This window comes from Aegilops tauschii, chromosome 7 (assembly GCF_002575655.3).
Source record: "Aegilops tauschii subsp. strangulata cultivar AL8/78 chromosome 7, Aet v6.0, whole genome shotgun sequence".
In the NCBI taxonomy this organism is placed as follows: domain Eukaryota; kingdom Viridiplantae; phylum Streptophyta; class Magnoliopsida; order Poales; family Poaceae; genus Aegilops; species Aegilops tauschii.
The window spans coordinates 291,355,040-291,378,159 of record NC_053041.3 but is presented as its reverse complement, the minus strand read 5'-3'; positions in this window follow the sequence as shown (position 1 = coordinate 291,378,159).

The following is a 23,120-nucleotide window of genomic DNA, read 5'->3' as shown; positions in this document are numbered from 1 at the left end:
ATCGAATGGTGGCTCCGCTGCTGTGATCTCACGCGCCCACTACTTGAGCTGGCGGTGAGAAGTATGCAGCGAGGTGCCACCATCGACGCACATGGCCTCCGTAGCCTTCTAAAACTCTTGCTCGCCGGACTTGTCGTCCTCGTCATGACCATCGTCTTCTTGCTTCTTGTCGCGGCCCCGGGTGGGCCTCTCTTGCTGGTTATCCTTGCCGCGGCGGCCTCCTTGGCCGCCACGCTTCTTGCCGGATCCTTCGGCACCGTCTTGACCCTTCTCCTTGTCCCGCCTCTCATACTCGGCCTTTTGCTTTTTGGCTAGCAGCTCGACCTGTCGGCAGTTCTGGAGGTCGTGGCCCTTGGTGCGGTGGATCTTGCAACACTGCTTGTCGGAGCTCCCCGGCTTGTCGGCAACCGCCAAGGCCCGGCAAGCGGCGCACCCGGCAATTTCCTTGCCGGGGTCGTCTGCCTTGGCCTTCTTGGCGGCTTCGGTGCTACCGGATCCCTCGACGGCAAGCATGGTCTTGCCCTTGCGTTTCCTGTTGCGACGCTGGCCCTTCTTTGTCTCGGCGGTGGTGTCTTCATTAGTAGAGTCGGTTTCCACGCCGACGTCCTTGCCGAGGTACTTCCTTCCCTCTTCAGCCCGGGCGCACCTATCGGCCAATACATAAAGTTCGGCCACATCCTTAACCTTGTTCATCGCCAGCTCTTCGCGCATCTTGCGGTTGCGCATGTTCTGATGGAACGCGCTAATCACGGCGGCGGGATGAACATCGGGGATGTTGTACTGCACCCGGCTGAACCTCTGGATGTACTTGCGCAGGGTTTCCCCTTCCTTCTGGGGAATGATATGCAAATCACTGGCCTGGCCATGAGCTTGGTGGCCTCCAGTGAAGGCACCAACGAACTCATGGCACAGATCTGACCAAGAAGAAATGGAATCCGCCGGCAAGTGCATCAAGCAAGATCTGACGTTGGGCTTCAGTGCCAACGGGAAGTAATTGGCAAGCACCTTGTCATCGCGAGCTCCGGCAGCTTGCATCGCGATGGTGTAGATGCTGAGGAACTCTGATGGACGGGTCTTTCCGTTGTACTTCTCGCCGACGTCGGGCTTGAACATGCGGTGGGACGGCCACTGGAACTGCCGTAGCTCACGGGTAAAGGCTGGGCAACCCACCTCGTAAGGTAGGCCGCCGGAGCCCCCCGGTGCTGGGTGGTACATAGTGGGTCCCGCCTGCTTATCCGACTGCTGGCGTGTATCGCGCCAGTGCTCAATAGTGGTTCGAGCATCTTCGTGGGCTCATTCTCGAAGAACTTGGCGCTGGTCGTGGTGGGTCCGTGGGTCATACGACGCTATAGAAATGTTATCACATGCGTTGTCACGACGGATCGACACCGGCGGCAGCTGGCGCGGGGGAGGAGAGTGTACTGTGGCTGCAGCTCCCCCGGTCCTCCCACCGCTGACATGTGGTGGCTCGACGGAGCGCCGGCCCGAGGGCCCCGCCGGTCGCGGATCATCTTTATTGGCGACAGGGATGAGGCTCCGGATGGTGGCTCTCCACTCGTCGAGCTTCTCCGCAGCAGGAGGGAAGTCGAGGAGCTGCTGCACGCGCGCCAAAGCTTCTGCTGGCGTGGGAGGTGGCGACAGCTGCGTGGACCGTGGCGCGCTTCGACTTCTAACCACGTTAGAAGGAGCTCTATCACGGCCCAGCGGCTGCGTGCCATTTCCGTTAGCACTCCGGCGGGCATGCTGGACTCCTTCGTCCCGCGGACGACGCACAGGGCTCTTCACATGGCGGTGTCCAGGGTCACCGGCGTGGTGACGCTGCTCGGCGCACACACCATGGGAAGAGCGCGCTGTGGGCGTCTTGGAGGTCGTTGCGCCGCCTGTAGGTGGCACGAGGACGCCCCTAGAGGGCCCCGCGTCACCTGCTGGGGGCCCAGCCCCGTCTTTGGATCTGGCGGCGTGCGGCTCGTCGTCTGGCGCACGAACGACGCCGCTCGCCAGGCTCTGACTGCCGGGGCGATGCTGGTCCGCGACCGGTCCGCTGCTCGCCCGCATTGGCGCGGGCCGCTCGGCCCCCGGCGAGCCGATCGCCGTGATCGTCTTCTTCTTGGGAGCCATGGTGACGAAGAACTGCTAGGCTAACTGCTGGACCAGATTGTCACGACTGCGCCCCGTACCTGGCGTGCCAAAGATGTCGGTGGGAACGACACCTATGGGATCACTGGAATCCCTTCTACGGTCGGCGGGCGCGGGGTTATGAGAAGAGTAGGTCCAGGAGCCAGCACAAAGATCGTTTACCTAGGTTCGGGCCGCGAGGATGCGTAATACCCTAGTCCTACTTTGGTGGATGTATTCAGTGTTCTTGAGCTTCCAAACAAGCTACGGTGGCTGCGTAGATCCAAAGAGCCGAATCCTTCTCCAGTATGCCTCAGGCCTCCTTTTATAGTCGAAAAGGGGTTGCCACAGTGGCACACAGGAGGTGGAAAGGCGTACAGTGTGCGAGCTTATCGCTCGGCATTACGGGACAAGCGCATTAAATGCGCTACTTAGGTGTCCATTAGCTTTATCGAGGATGGGAACGAGGCCCGTCCCGTCTGTCGCCACTCCGTCTCGCTTCGACACGCGCCCAGGCCAGCGATGCGTGCGGTGCCATGTAGGTAGACAGGCTGCTGAGGTGGCGCGTTGGTAGGGTCTTCACGAAGATCTGCATGCCACCACACAGGTGCTTGCTGAGTCGGTCTGGAAGCCGCGTGTTGCCACACAGGTGCCTGACGAGCTGGTTGGGCTGGCAGCTGCATGCGAATGGCGGCGGAGCCTTGGCTGGTGCGGGCATGGCAGTGGCCCTGCTGGCGTCCTCGGCAAGGGCCTTCCCGGGGCCCCGGCAAGGGTCTTGTCGTGGCGTCGCAGTTGTCCCCGGGAAGGCGCTTGCCGGGGGTCTTATGGATCTCCTCGGCTAGGATCCCGCCGAGGGTCGCCGTCTTCTGGTTCTCATCTGATCTTGTGTGTTTATGATCTTGACAAAGATCTGCATGCCACCACTAGTAGAAAAGGGGGCTTTTGTCCCGGTTGGTAAGGGCCTTTAGTCCCGGTTTTTGAACCGGGACTAAAGGGTCGTTACTAATGCCTCCCCCCTTTAGTCCCGGTTCTTACACGAACCGGGACTAAAGGCCGTCCACGTGGACGCAGCCTGGAGCTCCACCTTTAGTCCCGGTTGGTGTTACCAACCGGGACTAAAGGAAATTTTATGATTTTTTTTTTGAAATTTTTTATTGTGAATTTTTTTTTAAATTTTTTTTTGATTTTCAAATTTCTGAATAATTTTAACCTCTAATCTCTAATCAGCACCCCTCATCACTGCTCAATTTATCCTCTAATCTCTAATCACCCCTCATCATTCCAAATCATCTAACTTCCCGGACGGTCACCCATCCTCTCACTACTCCAGCCTGAGCACGCTTAACTTCCGGGTTCTATTCTCCCTCGTTTCCAAGTCTGCACTTGTTGTTTTCCTGACAATAGTAAGATGTCAATTCTATTAACCCTCAGGAATTTAGCTTGAGCATGAAGTGACACATTTCACTGTTTGAGTTTGAAACTATTGTTTTAAAAAACAATAATTATTTAGTAACACTAATTATTCTGGAATAATTAGTTTGACCATTGTTTGACCACAGTTTGACCAGATTTGACCAAAATTCAAAAAAACTGAAATAATTATTTAGTGACACTAATATTCTAGAATAATTAGTTTGACCATTGTTTGACCACAATTTAAATTTTTTTGAATTTTTTTGCCTCTCCAGATCTTAAAAGCCCCGTATCTTTTTTCTGTTAGGTTTTTGAGGATTTTGAAAATGTTTAACAGGGTTTCCCCCGTTAATTCGGATGTAACTTTTCGAGTAGATGATTTTTCATATAAAAAACTTTTTCATCCGAGTTCGTATGCAAAAGTTATGCCCATTTTAAGAAATTCCAGAGAGATTTTGCAAATAAAGTCGAAATTCATATTTGTTAATTTTCCCAACAACTAGACCACATATCACATGGGAAACTTATTTTATTTTATTTTTTTGACATTTCCATCATTTTGTTTTGTTTTTTCTAAAAATGAAAAGGCGGTCCACCGGGGGGGGTAGAGTTTGATGGGCCCTTTAGTACCGGTTCGTGCCATGAACCGGTACTAATGCCTCAAAGCCCATTAGTACCGGTTGGTGGCACCAACCGGGACTAAAGGACTAACCTTTAGTCCCGGTTGGTGCCACCAACCGGTACTAATGGGGCATCGCACCCTTTAGTCTCGGTTCGTGGCACCAACCGGGACTAAAGGGCCCAGGTGAACCGGGACTAATGCCTTAGCCGCAGGAACCGGGACCAATGCTCACATTAGTCCCGGTTCGTGACTGAACCGGGACTAATGTGAATATTGCCCTGTGACGAAAGCCCTGTTTTGTACTAGTGCACCACGGGGGTGCCTCCCGAGCCCTGGTTCCAATGTGGTTGGTGGGATCGGAAATCGTGGGCTCAAGGGAGGCTCGCTCTGTTGGCATCGGGCAGGCTGCCCCGGCAAGGCCCTTGCCGGGGCTGCGGAGGCTGCCTCGGCAAGAACCTTGCCGAGGGAGTCTACCTCGCCTCCTTGTCCTCTTGTGTTCCTGGTCTTGGCGTTGCCTTGGCCGTCTTGTGCTTTGTCTTCTTCCCGGGTTCCCTCCTCTGCTCTGCTTAGCATGGCCGTGGGCGCGGCTCTCACAGTCCGTGCACAAGTAAAGGGGTACACAGGAGTGCCCCTACTTTAGTACACCGACATGTACAAAATTGTTTTGTCTCTGATACTAGTGGGTGGAGCCTCACAAGTGGCAGCGCAGGTTGCCGGACAGGCGAGAGGAAGAATGGTGATGCCGGGGAAGGTCCGGTTCAGTCGTCGATGTAGTCCACACACCACAACATGGACTTCTTGGTTTTATTACTTTTTGTAGTAACGGAAAAAATCTTAGTTTTACTTTAATGACCTTCAAACCATTGTGTTTTTACGCCTCGGGGACAACCATGCAAATATCAGGAATTAGGAAGATGTACTTTTCAGTACATCTTCTCGAAAATGCACCTTTTACTCTATGCGAACTTCAAGTCTTTTTATACATGAACTTTATTATGAATTTTCATTTTATTTCTGCACGTGAATTTCATACACAGACTTTTTATCGTGTTACAAGTTTTTGATTTTTTTTCTTATATTTGGACTTCTTTCTCTTTCTCTTATATACAAAAAAAAAAACCACCCATTTTTTGTCGTATGAACTTGCCGAGCTAAAAAAAATAAAGTTATTCTAGATTAAAAAAATCAAACTTCTAAATTTTTGTTTCATGAATTCCTTGGTAGTAATACATGAACTTCTCGATAGGACAATTTCTAAGTTGCAAAGCATGCACAAAAAGAGAAGAAGGAAATATGTAAAATAAGTGTGCAAACGCTGTAGAATTTTGGGGATAATTTGAGCATAGAATCAGCAGCAAAAAGGCAGTGCACGCTTACAAACAATATTCTCAAATGACCTAGCCACACAGTAACTACATGCACACAATCCTTTTTACATAAAAATGCACTAACTAGTTGCGGACTTACATTTCTCCACCACAGATTCCCTTCGTATCTTGTCTCATGTTATCCACAAAGTGCTGATGCGTTATCTTCTTCGTGCTTTTGTTCTTCTTCCCTGTACTCTGAAACAAGCAACATCTTGATTTAGAAAGCAACTGTAATGGTGTCCAATTTTCTCGAGAAGCTTCCATGCACTCTTCTTTTTGCAACTGGACTTGCCCATCAGGAGAAGCTGACCTGCAATGGTGGCCAATTTTCTGGCGGGATTCTCGAGTTGGCCAGCGGGGCAACCGGGGGTGCTAGAGACAGGGGAACGTCTAGGTATCCAAAAGTACGACCGCCAGCAACATGCATGGTTTACAACAAGGTCGTGGGCGCTATCTTCCATGGGATGTACGTAGCGACAAGCAGAGCGGCGTGTCCGCTAGGAACAATTTTGGATGTAGGGTCATGCACAACTCACCACCATGGTTGTTGGAGCAGTCGCGGTGAACTGAGGGGCTGCAGCACACGAGGTACAAATATACATGAGATATCATTTTAAGATGTTCGGTACATGGAGATCCCAGTATACATAAATCTTTTCAGGCAAATGGCAACTGGCGACATGATGAAATAGAAAGAAAGTCCCAGCTGAATGTGTGCCACCCGTGGTAGGTAATAAACTAAAACTTTGAACGAAAAAAAGTTAAGAGGGAATTGGTCTTAGAAGAAGTCTCCCTTCACCAGATTCAGCAGAAGTTGAACTGGATGGTGGGCAGCAGGATCTACGCTGATGTGTTCATGGACGGCCATCGGCTCTGTCGTTTAACGGCCCGTGGCTATGTAGTTGAACGGCTTGAGTTGCTTTGGGAGGACGCGGGGCGGCCCTGCAGATCGGATCAGGGTGAGGGTGCTCTCCACTCCCTAGAAGAAAATGCTCTGAAGGACAAAACACACACACAAGAACAACTGCACATTATGATTTCTAAATGGTCCTCTGTTTGTAGACATAAAGAAGTTCAGGAAAATCCTCGGACGCACGCACACACCAGAGTATGAACACACACATTAGCATGTACATCTAAGTTTCTCACATTATACACGGTTAATTCTTTTTTTAACAGTATATGAAATGAATTATCAAATCAATACTCAGAAATGGGCTCTCCTTTATGCAGATCAATACAGACCCAATCATCCATGGTTCTTTTTTTAACATACTAAGATGAACAGCAGAGAAGCAGCCATACCACCAAAACTGAATTTCCAAACAATATTGCAGAAGCAACAAAGTTTCCTGTAGCTTTGAATGAGTAGAGCTGATTTGGAAGAAGTGGTGCAGGGGTTCAAGCAAGAGATGACCGGAAGGTCAATCAGAGGAGCTGCAGAAGGTCACGCATGAGGGATGCCAAGGAAGGAGGTGCAGAGTTGAGAGTTGAGGAGCATGGTGTGTTTGGCTAGAGGCCCTGCCGACTGCGTAATGCCCCTGGTCGGCGGCTTCGGGGATTAAGGGTGTTGGTGAAGGGGGGCGGCGTATCGTGGGGCTCGCGCACGGTGGTGTTGAGTCCTTGGAGGGATCTTTACCAGGGATCGAGGAGCTCGCAAGTTTCCGGATGAGAAAGATCGATTTGAAAGGATCTGTATCAGTTTCAAGTTCATCGGTCCAGATTCATAGTTTGGAAGGTTTAAGGAAAGTTAAAGTTGCGATTTGATGGTGGCTGTAAATCGCCAGTATCATCAGCATGTCAAGTTTCTGTCGTTGGCTCGCCAAAACCTATCAGAAGGGTTAGGGTCGCCGTGTCGTTTTGGTTCACCGGTTAAACCGTCAACAGCAAAGGAAAAAGGTCAAGGGAAAAGTCAAAGAAAAGAAAAGAGGCAGATGTGAATTGTCCTACGACCTGGAAACGGACAGAGCTACAACCCGGATTCGATGGCATCATCTTTTCATGGTTCGACCTTCTGCCTCCACCGTGGCTCATCGCGGCGCCACAGATCAGGCCGTTTCTACGCCACTCTTCGTCCGGCCGCATCCGCCTTAAGTCACCGCCGACCTGCCTCAGAGCCGCCGCAGCCTTGCTTCACAGACTTCCGTCAGGCTGGACGTGAGCCGCCGCAGCCGTGCCATGAGCCGCCGTTGCCGGTTCACGAGTCGCCCGGGGCAGAGCCGTCGTCGCCCGCGCCAGAGCCGCCGTCGCCTGCGCCTTGAGCCGTCGTCGCCCGTGCCATGAGCCGCCGTCGCCCGGGGCAGAGCCGCCGTCGCCGGTTCACGAGTCGCCCGGGGCAGCGTCGTCGTCGCCCGCGCCAGAGTCACCGTCGCCTGCGCCATGAGCCGTCGTCGCCCGCGGCAGAGCCGCCGTCGCCCACGCCATGAGCCGCCGGCGCCGTCTCCGAGTCACCCTCGGGCACCTCGCTCATCATCGAGCCGGTCTGAGTGGCCGCACGAGCGCCTCTGGATCACCCTCGCACGTTTTTCTGCCGCGAGCGCTTTCGCTGCTGATGTGCTTCACCATCGCGCTTCTATGAGCCGCCCCAATGGTCTGTTTTTACAGAAGTTTTACTGGCGCACCTCTCTGAGCTGTTCTTCTAATCGCTGCGGATGAGCCGCTGCCATCGAGCTACTGTGACTCGCCCCCATCGGAGTACTGAGCCGCCTCCAAGGCCGACGTGCCCCGACCCCTGTTCTAAAACCGGCACCCATGAGTCGCCGCCTCCGTCTGCCTCGGAGCCGCTCGCACACCTCGGTTCCACGGTGGCCAACGCACTTCACCGGCCTCGCTCGTCGAGCCGTCCGCCTCGGGTCGCCTGGGTCACCTCCGCCGCCGTGGCCTCGCGCCTACCGTTCGGCCTGCTCCACAGCCAAGTCGCCGATCTGCCTCACCTCCGCGGTGAGCCGGGGTGCTGACTCTCTTCTGCACAGCTTCGCTCCCCCTTCCGAGCTGATTCGTCGGCGCCCTTCTGCTCCGGGTCACCCTCGACTCCACGGCCTCACTCCGGGTCGCCCTCAACTGCGCGGCTTTGCGCTATTGCTGCTGCAGCCACGCGTCAAACCGCCGCTCCGAGCGGCTGCCTCCATGGCCGACCTTGCCAAATCGGCCTCACACATGCCGTTGCTGCTGCGACCCGTTGACGCCTCGAAGACGCGAGGGCCTCGAGTCACCTCCTCCGCGCAACCCGCCGCCTCGCGCCGCAGGCCTCCTCACCCTTGAGCCGCCGACGCCGCCGGAGTTCTGGCCGTGCTGTGTCCAGCTGCCTCAGCTGCCGTTGTAACCCGCTACTCTGAACCGCCCCAATAACCACCTGAAGAATCCTTGAGGTACACTGGGCCGGGTTGGCTGCAAACGCTCTTAAGCACTGAGACTGAAGAAATATGAGCGAGTCTTTTACTGCTATATGGAGAGGTGGGCATCAATGCAAATTTTCCGATAAGGACAAGCCCGCTAGAAGAAACACTCAACATGCATGAAACGACATAAAGTACTGTCTCCTCACGAGAGGAAAGAAAGCAAAAGGGATCAAGTCCCCACACTAGTAAGGACTGAAGGGAACGCACATCATCAGATCAACTGAGCATCTGCTAACTTTTTTGTCTGACAAAAATGCTAGGTGATATACCTTCCAATTTATTTTTTATCTGTGCTTGTTAATTTTTTGTGAAAACAACCATTCTGCTATGCAATACTTTTTGATACAGGACAATTGTTCATTGCGGATGAGGTGTTATATTGTGGGTATGGAGCGAGTGATGGCAATGTTCTGCACCGGGGTTTCGTCCGTGTCATACTTCCCGGTGAATGAACGTGCGCAAAGTCACCGTCCTCTGTGGCCCGGTTTACATTAACTCGCCCGTCCACGCCGGCTTACAGCGCCATGGCCGATTCATCTGTCTGCTCCCACGGCCGGCTCACCCGTCATTGATTTCAGCTTCACTATGAAGATCGTCAACTCTGCGGTGGATAATCACTAGCCTAGCATATCAGGTGAAATCCATCCAGTATATTTTATATTGCATATTATTTTCTTTAAAAGAGCAATTACTTTGGCTTGCAAGTTCTCCCATGCAGGACTCAAACCGGTCTATATCACGGTCAAACTACGGAGAATCTTAAGCCAACTCCTTGAGTCGTCTTAAGACTCGGGGGCTACAATGGCAGGACTCGGGAATTCCGGGTCATTGGAGGGAATGATAACCCGGTTCCGGAGGACACCGCCATATTGATGAAAATTTAAAGGCCGTCAGAAGATTATCGGTTCAAAATAAAGATTCTGGCTTAAAATCTGGTTCAAGAGACATCTCTCTCCCGCAAAGCTTTGAAGCTCTCAAATCCGGTTCAAACATCCGGCTCAAGGAAAATTAAAGGTTGCCAAAAAGAACTTGATGCCATGATGCGCGGCTCAAACATGGGTATCCTGCTTTACGGCTTATCTTGTTATTGTCACTTGGGGGCTTCTTGCTCATCGAGCATAGCTGTCGGTACCCTCTTGATTGGCGCGATGGCTAAAATTTATATGATCACTGGGGGCTTCCTGTTCAAACATAGGTCGTATTCGAACCAAAGAGAACATAGCTGTCGGTACCCTTTTGATCGGCACACTGCCGAGCTCACTGAGGGGTTTCTTGATCGTATTCGAATCATAGTTCAACCCCCTTTGGGAACCGACGTGGATCGTATTCGAATCAGCGTCGTTAAACAACTCTCAAGGTCATTTGGGGGCTTCCTGTTCAAACATAGGTCGTATTCGAACCAAAGAGAACATAGCTGTTGGTACCCTCTTGATCGGCAACGCCAAAGCCACTGGGGGCTATATGATCGTATTCAAATCTTAGCTTAACCCCTTTGGGACGGTTTTCTGATCGTATTCGAATCAGAAGCCTCGATTTTTCTTTCTTTTTGGCTTAAGTTTTTTGAAAACAATCTTTGGTTTTATCTTGAGACCTTTTTGTTCATATTTGAAGCATATATGTGGTTTCGATTAACCCGGCTTGGTTTTGGATGATAAGTTGCCATATATGACAATCATAAACATTTGGAAGTTTTTGGCTTCTGAAAATTGGGTTATCACCCTTACTGCACAGGTATCTTAAACCGGCAGTATGATTCAATATCCCAGGAACCGGTTTTCCAAACCGGATTATACTATTATTCAAATCTTTAATAGCCAACATGGCTGGATTTCTATTATGGTTATCAACAGCCAATATTTTGATGGAGGTCTTCAAAGTCGCTTTAGCGCAATGATTATTATTTTATTAATGGACATGATTTATTTTCACAATGGAGGGAATAGTCCCGAGTCGCTGCAGGCTTACGACCCGACACTTGGGGGCTACATTATTCAAATTGAGATCACATCAAATATGCAAGTCCCATGTCACTTCCAGCATGCACCATGGCACTTGGGGGCTAATGTAAAGTCATTTTTTGACCAACTTATTGAAGACCCGACTCATCCCATTGTAATGAGACGGCCCTTTGCTCATGTCAAAAATTCAAGGTACACAAGCCTCAGTTCATTATATTGAAAGGTCCACTACTCAGTTTGTAGAGTACAAAGCTCTTAACCTTATGGACATGGGTTCAAGCCCCATGGTGGAGATTACATCATATGATGTTATCATTAATGAATTATATACAAAGTCCCAGCTCAGTATTATCTTACTGAGCCGGCCCTTGGGGGCTACACATTGCTGCTCACGTTTACATGATCATAATGAGACCTAACCTCAAACAGCATGTAGGGTTGTTACCGGATGATGTTTCCCGGGGCCCGAAGCTGTCTAAATCCTTGTCTTGTGTTGCGTCTCTCGATTCCGCTCAACCCCTCTCAAGCTACTACAAAGATGCGTTGGCCTCACGACTAAGTCCTGATACTAGGACATCTGCCGTGACAATTCCACGACAGCAGGTCAATCTCGTTTTCTCCCACAGGATCCTCACGCGGGGGTGGTTGTAATACCCATGATGCGCCTATATCTCCCACGTGTCGAGGCAAGACTTGGAGGCATAACCGCATGGTGGTTTTGTCGCAAGAAGGGTCATCTTCACACAATCCCATGTAATGAACAATAATGGGATAAATAGTTGGCTTACAATCGCCACTTCACACAATACATTAATTAAACATACATCATTCAGAGTACACACATAGTCCGACTACGGACAAATACAAATGAAAAGAAGATAACCCCAAATGCTAGATCCCTGATCGTCCCAACTGGGCACCACTACTGATCATCCGGAAAAGACACATAGTAACGACAATGGTCCTCGTCGAACTCACACTTGAGCTCGGTCGCGTCACCTGCACAGGTATCATCGGCACCTGCAACTGTTTTGGTAGAAACTGCGAGATCAAGGCTATTTAAGCTTATAGGAAGGATGTGATAATGAGGTGGAGCTGCAGCAAGCACTAAGCAAATATGGTGGCTAACATGCGCAAACAAGAGCGAGAAGAGAAGCAACACAACAGTCGTGAAGCTAGAAGTGATCAAGAAATGATCGTGAAACTACTTACGTTCAAACATAACCCAAACCGTGTTCACTTCCCAGACTCCGCCGAGAATAGACCATCACGGCTACACACAAGGTTGATGCATTTTAATTAAGTCCAGTGTCAAGTTCTCTACAACCGGACATTAACAAATTCCCATCTGCCACATAACCGCGGGCACGGCTTTCGAAAGATAATACCCTGCAGGTGTGTCCCAACATAGCCCATCACAAGCTCTCACGATCAGTGAAGGATATTCCTTCTCCCGGAAAGACCCGATAAGTCTCGGAATCCCGGTTACAAGACATTTCGACAATGATAAAACAAGACCAGCAAGACCACCCGACTATGCCGACAAATCCCGATAAGAGCTGCACATATCTCGTTTTCAGGGCACACCGGATAAGCTAAGCGTACAAGTACCAACATAACCTAAGTTGCCAAGGTATGGTCCCGCACGGTGCTCTAGTTTGGACCAACACTAAGAGGAGCACTGGCCCGGGGGGGGGGGGGTAAAGTAAGATGACCCTTGGGCTCGCGAAAACCCAAGGGAAAGGCTTAGGTGAGGCAAATATAAAACCAAGATTGGGCCTTGCTGGAAGAGTTTTATTCAAAGCGAACTGTCAAGGGGGTCCCATAACCCCAACCGCATAAGGAACACAAAATCAAGGAACATAACACCAGTATGACAGAAACTAGGGCGGCAAGAGTGGAACAAAACACCAGGCAAAAGGCCGAGCCTTCCACCCTTTACCAAGTATATAGATGCATTAAATAAATAAGAGATATTGTGATATCCCAACATGTCCATGTTCCAACATGGAACCAACTTCAACTTCACCTGCAACTAGCAACGCTATAAGAAGGGGTGAGCAAAAGCGGTAACTTAGCCAAACAACTGTTTGCTAGTAAAGGATGGTTAGAGGCTTGACATGGCAATATGGGAGTTATGACAAACAGGTGGTAGGTAGCGCAAACATAGCTATAGAGCGAACAACTAGCCTGCGAAGATAGAAGTGATATCGAGGGTAATGGTCATCTTGCCTGCAAAGTTCTCAGAGTTGTTGAAAGCTTGATCCTCGTTAGCGTACTCAACAGGATCCTCATTCATGAACTTTTCCCCTGACTCTACCCAAGGAAAGAACAGAAGCAACGGAACAACAATCAATCACGGTGCAATGCATATGGGTACTCCGGAAGGGAATACGATGAACAAGGCATCAACTTGGCAAACCAAGTATGCCGCTGGAAATATGAGATGATTTCGTTTGAAATCGATATAAAGTTCACCGGAAATGGATGCACGGTTTGCAAGACAAGCAAACAAGAATGATGCAAAACTGCGGTTAACAGCAACATAGCACTTTAGATGCAACAAGTAATTAAGTAAACCACTGCAACATAGAAAGAAAGCACATCTCATGAAAGTACATGTGAAGCTCTACAAAACATGTACACAAAGCTATGGCTAGACCTCACTAGAACATTCCTAAAACAGCATGGCAAAAGCGCAAAAGATAACAATTTCAGAGAAAAACTGGGCATGGCATAATCAGATTCATGATAGCAACTTTACAGCTCAAAACACTCATCACAAAGCCTTACATGGCATCACAAGGTAACCAACAGTAAGAAGACACATTTGTACAGCTAATCATGGCAAGAACATGGTCATAGGATGCAAAGAGCACTAGCAAAACACATGGCAAAACTGAACTTAATGTTAACAGCATGGCAACAACATTATTTAGCAAAAATAGAGCATGATAATGACAAGATACACTAATCCATAATTGCAACCAGAGGCATGTATGGATAGATCATAGTAATATCTACAAAACAACCTAAGGGAGAATCTCCAGATTATGCATGGATGTGATGGTAGCACCAATCAAACATAGCATCATGATATGACAGATTCACCCTAACAAAACGGTAACAGCAAGTACCCTAATTCACGAGCTTGATGCACTCAATACAAGACTCACAAAAATACATGGATTGCACCTCTGTAAAGATGGAATGATTGGGCTCATAAAACATGTAGACATCATGCCCATAGGATGCACACATAAAATGCAACAAAAATGACAAATCAGCATGTTCTGTTAAGAACCAGCAGCAAACATCATATAGCACCCTTGCAACGATGATAATGGCATCATAATGGACAGTAACATGCATGCAAATAACACTAACATGAAGAGCATCACGAGGCGAACATTTCGATATATCATATGCACAAATCAGAGCTATGAGCATGGAGATATGACATGATGAACATGGTCAACCTGCTCAGATCTAGGGTTTCCGGGCGCGGTTCTCGATGCGGTGGCGGATCGGGTCGGGACTTCGCCGGAGTTGATGGAGAGGTGGCCGGTGTTGCGGGGAGAGGTCGGCCGGCCTTGGGGGTCGCCGTATCCGGTCGGGAGGAGCTCGCCGGAGACGACGGCGTGGGGCGGCGCGGTTCCGTGGGGCGCCGGCGAAGTTGCGGAGAGGAGCGGGCGGTCCGGCGAGGCGGGCACGCGGCGGCGCCGGCAAGGGTCGGCGGAGGAGCGGGAGGTTTTCTAGGGTTTTCTACGGTGCAGCGGCGGACGACATGCGGCGGCGGGGCACGAGCGAAAAGGCGTCGGCGTCGCGATGGGCTTCGGGGGCCCCGCGTGGGCCTGGCGGGCCGGTGGCGGCGCACGGTGGCCGGGGTTTGTCCGGTGGAGTTGGATATATATATATATATATATATATATATATATATATATATATATATATATATAGGTACAGGGAGGTAGGAGTATCCAAATGAGGTGCGGTTTTCGCCCACACGATCGCGATCCAACGACGGAGAGTATGGAGGGGGGTTTAGATGGGCTAGTGGGCTGTTAAGAAGGGGTGTTGGGCTGCAACACCAAACAGGCTTTTGCGGTTACCCCGTTAACCGTTGGGGCATGAAACGACCTCTAAATGGAACAAAATTTAACAAGCGGTCTAATGGTGATGTACCAAGGCCACTTGACAAATCTCGGTCCATTCCAAGAACGTTTTTCTCCCGCTCATGAAAAGAGACAAGAGGGGTGCGTCGGGTGCATGTGGGAGTGTCGGATTGTGAAACGGACAACGGGGAAAATGCTCGGATGCATGAGACGAACACGAATGCAATGGAGATGCACATGATGACATGATATGAAATGCATGACATGAACAAAATGCAAAACGAAAGACAAAAACCAAACCACTTAGGGAATATCATAACACATAGCTGAAAATGGCAAGAGTTGGAGTTAAAAATAAGGAAAGTTACATCCAGGGTGTTACAACACTCCACCACTACAAGAGGATCTCGTCCCGAGATCTAGGACTGAAAGAACTCTGGATATTTGGAACGGAGGTGATCCTCACACTCCCAGGTGGCTTCTCGGTCGGAATGGTGCGACCACTTAACTTTCAGGAATTTGATTGACTTGTTGCGAGTCTTGCGCTCGGTTTCTTCAAGAATGGCAACGGGATGCTCATGATAAGACAAATCTTCTTGGAGGTCAATCTCTTCGAAGTTGATAGTGCGCTCAGGCATCCTGAAGCACTTGCGAAGCTGTGACACGTGGAACACATCGTGCACATTTGCGAAGTTGGAGGGAAGCTCAAGTTGATAGGCGAGGTCGCCTCTTTTGCCAATGAACTTGAAAGGACCCACGTATCTTGGGGCTAACTTCCCTTTGATACCGAAGCGACGAGTGCCTTTCATTGGAGAGACCCGGAGGTAGAAATGGTCTCCGATCTCGAAAGTCAAGTCACGGTGCTTGCTATCATAGTAACTCTTCCGGCACGATTGCGCGGCTTTGAGATTTTCACGTATGAGTTTGCACATTTCTTCAGCCTTTGAGATCAAATCGTTGCCAAGCAGTTGGCGTTCACCAGTCTCAGACCAATTGAGAGGAGTACGACACTTTCTGCCATATAGAATTTCGAATGGGGCCTTGCCCGAACTTGCTTGGAAGCTGTTGTTGTAGGAGAACTCGGCATATGGGAGACAATCTTCCCACTTCATACCGAAATAGATGACACAAGCCCTGAGCATGTCATCAAGGATTTGATTGACTCGCTCGACTTGGCCACTTGTTTGAGGATGGAAAGTTGTGCTAAAGCGAATGTTGGTGCCCATGGCCTTCTGAAAGGAGTCCCAGAACTTAGAGGTGAAAATGCTTCCGCGGTCTGAAGAGATCAATTGCGGAATACCGTTCAAGTAGACAATCCTGGAGGTGTATAGCTCTGCCAACTGAGCTGCCGTGATAGATTCTTTGATTGGATGGAAATGAGCCACTTTTGTAAGCTTGTCGGTGACAACAAAAATAGCATCATTCCCACGCTTGGATTTGGGAAATCCAGTAACGAAGTCCATTTCGATATGGTCAAACTTCCATTCTGGAATAGCAAGAGGTTGGAGGAGACCAGCTGGTCGTTGGTGTTTTTGCTTTCACCCTTCGACAGACATCACATTCATTCACGAATTGAGCAATTTCTCGCTTCATTCGAGTCCACCAATACGACTGCTTGAGGTCATGGTACAACTTCGTACTTACATGATGAATGGAAAGAAGAGAATTATGCGCTTCGTTCATTATGACCTTCCTTATATCACCTTTAGGAACCACAATCCGGTCCTCAAAGAATAAAGTGTCTTTGTCATCAATGCGGTAGCACTTGTATTTGGAGAGGCCCATGGCAATACCATGTTTCACCTTCTTCACCATGGTATCAAGGAGTTGTGCCTCACGAATTTGGTCTTCCAAAGTTGGAGTGACTTGAAGGTTGGCAAGAAAACCTTGAGGAACAACTTGGAGATTGAGTTTGCGGAAAGCTTCACAAAGATCCGATTGAAATGGCTTGAGAATTAAGCTGTTGCAATAAGCCTTTCTGCTCAAAGCATCTGCAATCACATTGGCCTTGCCTGGAGTATACTCAATACTTGGATTGTACTCTTGAATCATTTCGACCCATCGAGTTTGCCAGAGGTTGAGGTTGGGTTGAGTGAAGATATACTTGGCACTCTTGTGATCGGTGAATATGTCCACTTTCCTTCCCAACAAGAGATGTCTCCAAGTTATTAATGCATGGACAACTGCCGCCAACTCAAGATCGTGAGCGGGGTAGTTCTTTTCGTTGGGCTTCAACTGAAGAGATGTATAGGCCACAACTTTCTTCTCTTGCATTAACACGGTGCCGAGACCTTGTAAAGAGGCATCACAGAAAACTTCGAATGGTTTGGATTCATCAGGAGGAGTTAAGATAGGAGCTGAGAGAAGCTTCTCTTTGAGGGTGTTGAAAGCAACGTCACACTCGGGAGACCAGACATACTTGGCATGCTTCTGGAGGAGGTTGGAAAGAGGCTTTGCAATCTTTGAGAAATTCTCAACGAATCTTCGGCAATAGCTTGCAAGTCCAAGGAAACTGCGGAGCTGCTTGACATTCTGAGGAGGTTCCCAGTTCACAATTGCAGAGACCTTCTCGGAATTAAGAGCGATACCCTTGGCAGAGATGATATGACCAAGGTAAAGAAATTCATCAAGCCAAAACTCACATTTGGAAAACTTCACATAGAATTGATACTCTCTAACCTTGTAGAGCACCAATCGCAAATGTTTGACATGGTCCTTGTCGGGGATATACCCCGCGGTATGACCCAGCCGGACTTGGCGCTTCATCGTAACCCGCCGGAGGATTGGCGACTCACAGGTTTGGTGGTTCACTGGTGTGACGACTCATGAGCCTGGCGACTTAATGATGGCCCCGACGGCAGGTCAGATTGAAGACAAGGCCCGGAAGGCCAGCTCACGTTTATGATGGGTTGGCTTAAGAACAAAGGGATGACGAATATTTCCTTTACGAGGAAGCAAGACCCGGACTTGTATTCAACTTGTAAGAAAAGATAGACTAGTCCTAGTCCTCCTAGGACTCCACATGTAACCCGCCCCTCTAACTTATATAACGAGGGGCAGGGCACCCCAAAGAAGGGAAAGAAACAATCTTTAGGGCTAGGCACAAAGAGTCGGCCGAGCCGGCGATTCACTCATGATCATAATGAGACCTAGCCTCAAACAACATGTAGGGTTGTTACCGGATGATGTTTCCCGGGGCCCGAAGCTGTCTAAATCCTTGTCTTGTGTTGCGTCTCTCGATTCCGCTCAACCCCTCCCAAGCTACTACAAAGATGCGTTGGCCTCATGACTAAGTCCTGATACTAGGACATCTACCGTGACAATTCCACAACAGTTGCCGCCCACCGTGGGGCTTGCGCACGGTGGTGTTGAGTCCTTGGAGGGATCTTTACCAGGGATCGAGGAGCTCGCAAGTTTCCGGATGAGAAAGATCGATTTGAAAGGATCTGTATCAGTTACAAGTTCATCGGTCCAGATTCATAGTTTGGAAGGTTTGAGGAAAGTTAAAGTTGCGATTTGATGGTGGCTGTAAATCGCGAGTATCATCAGCATGTCAAGTTTCTGTCGTTGGCTCGCCAAAACCTATCAGAAGGGTTAGGGTCGCCATGTCGTTTTGGTTCACCAGTTAAACCGTCAACAGCAAAGGAAAAAGGTCAAGGGAAAAGTCAAAGAAAAGAAAAGAGGCATATGTGAATTGTCCTACGACCTGGAAACGGATAGAGCTATAACCCGGATTCGATGGCATCATCTTTTCATGGTTCGACCTTCTGCCTCCACCGTGGCTCATCGCGGCCGCCACAGATCAGGCCGTTTCTATGCCACTCTTCGTCCGGCCGCACCCGCCTTAAGTCACCGCCGACCTGCCTCAGAGCCGCCGCGGCCTTGCTTCACAGACTTTCGTCAGGCTAGACGTGAGCCGCCGCAGCCGTGCCATGAGCCGCCCTCGCCGGTTCACGAGTCGCCCGGGGCAGAGCCGTCGTCGCCCGCGCCAGAGCCGCCGTCGCTCGCGCCGTGAGCCGCCGCCGCCCGGGGCAGAGCCGCCATTGCCCGCGCCATGAGCCCCCGTCGCCGGTTAACGAGTCGCCCGGGGCAGCGTCATCGGCGCCCGCACCAGAGTCACCGTCGCCTTCGCCATAAGCCGCCGTCGCCCGCGCCATGAGCCGCCGTCACTGGTTCACGAGTCACCCGGGGCAGCATCGTCGTCGCCCGCGCCAGAGTCACCATCGTCTGCGCCATGAGCCGCCGTCGCCCGCGGCAGAGCCGCCGTCGCCCACACCATGAGCCGCCGGCCCCATCTCTAAGTCACCCTCGGGCACCTCGCTCATCATCGAGCTAGTCCGAGTGGCCGCATGAGCGCCTCTGGATCACCCTCGCTCGTTTTTCTGCCGCGAGCGCTTTCGCTGCTGATGTGCTTCACCATCGCGCTTCTATGAGCCGCCCCAATGGTCTGTTTTTACAGAAGTTTTACTGGCGCGCCTCTCTGAGCTGTTCTTCTAATCGCTTCAGATGAGCCGCTGCCATCGAGCTATCGTGACTCGCCCCCATCGGAGTACTGAGCCGCCTCCAAGGCCGACGTGCCCCGGCCCCTGTTCTAAAACCGCCACCCACGAGTCGTCGCCTCCGTCTGCCTCGGAGCCGTTCGCACGCCTCGGTTCCACGGTGGCCAACGCACTTCACCAGCCTTGCCCGTCGAGCCGTTCGCCTCGGGTCGACTGGGTCACCGCCGCCGCCGTGGCCTCGCGCCTGCCGTTTCAAGCCACCGTTCGGCCTTCCGCTGCTGCGGCCTGCTCCACAGCCAAGTCGCCGATCTGCCTCACCTCCGCGGTGTGCCGGGGTGCTGACTCTCTTCTGCACAGCTTCGCTCCGCCTTCTGAGCTGATTCATCGGTGCCCTTCTGCTCCGGGTCACCCTCGACTCCACGGCCCCACTCCGGGTCGCCCTCAACTGTGCGGCCTTGGGCTATTGCTGTTGCAGCCACGCGTCAAACCGCCGCTCCGAGCGGCTGCCTCCATGGTCGACCTTGCCAAATCGGCCTCACACATGCCGTTGCTGCTGCGACCCGTTGACGCCTCCAAGACGCGAGGGCCTCGAGTCACCTCCTCCGCGCAACCCGCCGCCTCGCGCCGCGGGCCTCCTCACCCTTGAGCCGCCGACGCCGCCGGAGTTCTGGCCGTGCTGTGTCCAGCTGCCTCAGCCGCCGCTATAACCCGCTACTCTGAACCACCCCTGTAACCACCTGAAGAATCCTTGAGGTACACTGGGCCGGGTTGGCTGCAAATGCTCTTAAGCACTGAGACTGAAGAAATATGAACGAGTCTTTTACTGCTATATGGAGAGGTGGGCATCAATGCAAATTTTCCGGTAAGGACAAGCCGGCTAGAAGAAACACTCAACATGCATGAAACGACTTAATGTACTGTCTCCTCACGAGAGGAAAGAAAGCAAAAGGGATCAAGTCCCCACACTAGTAAGGACTGAAGGGAACACACATCATCAGATCAACTGAGCATCTACTAACTTTTTTGTCTGACAAAATGCCAGGTGATATCCTTCCAATTTATTTTTTATCCGTGCTTGTTATTTTTTTGTGAAAACAACCATTCTGCCATGCAATATTTTTTGATACAGGACAATTGTTCATTGCGAATGAGGTGTTATATTGTGGGTATGGAGCGAGCGATGGCAATGTTCTGCACCGGGCTTTTTTCCGTGTCATATTGCCCGGTGAATGAACGTGCGCAAAGTCACCGTCCTCTGTGGCCCGTTTTACATTAACTCGCCCGTCCACGCTGGCTTACAGCGCCATGGCCGGTTCATCTGTCTACTCCCACGGCCGACTCACCCGTCATTGATTTCAGCTTCACTATGAAGATCGTCAACTCTGCGGTGGATAATCACTAGCCTAGCATATCAGGTGAAATCCATCCACTATATTTTATATTGCATATTATTTTCTTTAAAAGAGCGATTACTTTGGCTTGCAAGTTCTCCCATGCAGGACTCAAACCGGTCTATATCACGGTCAAACTACGGAGAATCTTAAGCCAACTCCTTGAGTCGTCTTAAGACTCGGGGGCTACAATGGCAGGACTTGGGAATTCCGGGTCATTGGAGGGAATGATAACCCGGTTCTGGAGGAGACCGCCATATTGATGAAAATTTAAAGGCCGTCAGAAGATTATTGGTTCAAAATAAAGATTCTGGCTTAAAATCTGGTTCAAGAGACATCTCTCTCCCGCAAAGCTTTGAAGCTCTCAAATCCGGTTCAAACATCCGGCTCAAGGAAAATTAAAGGTTGCCAAAAAGAACTTGATGCCATGATGCGCGGCTCAAACATGGGTATCCTGCTTTACGGCTTATCTTGTTATGGTCACTTGGGGGCTTCTTGCTCATCGAGCATAGCTGTCGGTACCCTCTTGATCGGCGCGATGGCAAAAATTTATATGATCACTAGGGGGCTTCCTGTTCAAACATAGGTCATATTCGAACCAAAGAGAACATAGCTGTCGATACCCTTTTGATCGGCACACTGCCGAGCTCACTGAGGGGTTTCTTGATCGTATTCGAATCATAGTTCAACCCCCTTTGGGAACCAACGTGGATCGTATTCGAATCAGCGTCGTTAAACCACTCTAAAGGTCATTTGGGGGCTTCCTGTTCAAACATAGGCCGTATTTGAACCAAAGAGAACATAGCTGTTGGTACCCTCTTGATCGGCAATGCCAAAGCCACTGGGGGCTATATGATCGTATTCGAATCTTAGCCTAACCCCTTTGGGACGGTTTTCTGATCGTATTCGAATCAGAAGCCTCGATTTTTCTTTCTTTTTGGCTTAAGTTTTTTGAAAACAATCTTTGGTTTTATCTTGAGACCTTTTTGTTCATATTTGAAGCATATATGTGGTTTCGATTAACCCGGCTTGGCTTTGGATGATAAGTCGCCATATATGACAATCATAAACATTTGGAAGTTTTTGGCTTCTAAAAATTGGGTTATCACCCTTACTACACAGGTATCTTAAACCGGCATTATGATTCAATATCCCAGGAACCAGTTTTCCAAATCGGATTATACTATTATTCAAATCTTTAATAGCCAACATGGCTAGATTTCTATTATGGTTATCAATAGCCAATATTTTGATGGAGGTCTTCAAAGTTGCTTTAGCGCAATGATTATTATTTTATTAATGGACATGATTTATTTTCACAATGGAGGGAATAGCCCCTAGTCGCTGCAGGCTTACGACCCGGCACTTGGGGGCTACATTATTCAAATTGAGATCACATAAAATATGCAAGTCCCATGTCACTGCCAGCATGCACCATGGCACTTGGGGGCTAATGTAAAGTCATTTTTTGACTAACTTATTGAAGACCCGACTCATCCCATTGTAATGAGACGACCCTTTGCTCATGTCAAAAATTCAAGGTACACAAGCCTCAGTTCATTATATTGAAAGGTCCACTACTCAGTTGGTAGAGTACAAAGATCTTAACCTTATGGATGTGGGTCAAGCCCCATGGTGGAGATTACATCATATGATGTTATCATTAATGAATTATATACAAAGTCCCATCTCAGTATTATCTTACTGAGCCGGTCCTTGGGGGCTACATGTTGCTGCTCAAGTTTACATGATCATATTTACAAAGTCCCTACTCATTATATCATAATGACCCGGCACTTGGGGGCTACAAGTGATATGAATATAATGGAGTTCTACATCTTTAAGCCGGTTGAAGGTCACATGAGTATTTCAAGACCTATATTTTTAAACATTGGGAGCTGAGTCAAATGAATCATTCTTCAGTCTTTCTCAGTGAGAAACCAACGCCAGCAAATTGATTATGAAGTTGGCTTATTGACTCGGATTTTCTAGAAGAAGGGAATACCAAGGAATTAAGGATGATCAGGTGCTGGCTTACAAGAGCTTTCTAACCCGGAGCACAATCTGTCAAAATTGTTCTTGTGTTGTTTTACAGGATCAGTTTAACATGGATGAATTCAAATTAAACTAGGGTCTAATGTCGGGGATATACCCCGCGGTATGACCCGGCCGGACTTGGCGCTTCATCGTAACCCGCCGGAGGATTGGCGACTCACAGGTCAGGTGGTTCACTGGTGTG